This window comes from Oryza sativa, chromosome 8 (genome assembly GCF_034140825.1).
Source record: "Oryza sativa Japonica Group chromosome 8, ASM3414082v1".
Taxonomy (NCBI): Eukaryota; Viridiplantae; Streptophyta; class Magnoliopsida; order Poales; family Poaceae; genus Oryza; species Oryza sativa.
The window spans coordinates 12,836,306-12,837,525 of NC_089042.1; the positions used below are offsets into that span (position 1 = coordinate 12,836,306).

Genomic DNA, 1,220 nt, shown 5'->3' on the forward strand with positions numbered 1-1,220 from the left:
AGGTGTGGATTTCGACTTGAAGTCCAGCCTCATCACGATGGCGCAGGCTTAGCCCATTCTGTGGCAAGCCTAATGAGGATGCCAATGCTCATCTGTTACAATTCTTGGAGATCTGTAGCACGTACACCATCAAGGGCGTCAGTCCCGACACCGCCAGGCTGCGGCTGTTTCCGTTCTCCCTTCTTGGGAGAGCGAAGCAGTGGTTCTATGCCAACCGTGTTGCTGTCAATACCTGGGACAAATGCTCTATGGCATTCCTCTCGAAATTCTTCCCGATGGGCAAAACCAATGCCCTTCGTGGAAGGATTTCAAGTTTCCAGCAGACAAGGAATGAGTCTATTCCGGAAGCATGGGAATGTATGTAGGAGTATGTGGCCGCCTGTCCTCATCATGGGATGGACAACTGGCTGATCCTGTAGAACTTTTATAATGGACTCACCCCGATGTCCCGCGATCACCTGGACGCGGCAGCTGGAGGAGCTTTCTTCTCTAAAATGGTTCAAGGAGCCGTTGATTTAGTAGAGAAGATGGTCTCCAATATGGGTTGGAGCGAGGAACAACTCCAGACCTGTCAGCGAGGCATGCACACCGTCAAAGAGACGGAATTACTTGCTGCCAAGCTGGACCTCCTCATGAAACGATTGGACAACCACGAGAAAAGGCCACAAGGCACCGTCAAGGCCTTGGACTCACACGTTACGTGTGAGGTCTGCAGCAGCACGGGTCACTCTGGGAATGACTGCCCGGAAACCCGTGAGGAGGCGATGTACATGGGCAACAACAATTGGTACCGTCCACAAGGAGGTCAGGGGTGGAGCCAACTACGCCCATATTATCAAGGAGGTAACAACAACGGTAACTTTTCTAACCAGCCCTCCTTGAAGGATCTAGTTTTTTCGCAGGCTAAAACCACTGATGCGCTAAGCAAAAAGCTTGCAACCAATGACAAGATCCTAGAAAACAATAATGTCAAGTTAGATGGCTTTGCTTCTGCTTTTCAAAATCAGCTGAGCTTTAACTAAATGATAAAAACCCAGCTAGCTCAGTTAGCATCCTTAGTCCCTGTAAATGAAACTGGGAGGATTCCGGGGCAACCCGACTCCTCCATTGAAAATGTTAAGGCGATCACGATGAGGGGAGGTAAGTCCACTCGTGATCCGCCGTATCCTAACCCTGCAGGAACTAACGAGATTGCAAAAAAAGCGTCATCTAGTGACTCG

At 49.8% G+C, this 1,220-nt stretch overlaps 1 non-coding gene across 1 annotated transcript; it reads right to left on the bottom strand.

The window, feature by feature from the left end:
- Positions 1–290: 290 nt before the first annotated feature.
- Positions 291–397, bottom strand: LOC112936250 (small nucleolar RNA R71). Its single transcript, XR_003238377.1, has one exon. It is a non-coding gene; the product is annotated as a small nucleolar RNA R71 (small nucleolar RNA).
- Positions 398–1,220: the final 823 nt, after the last annotated feature.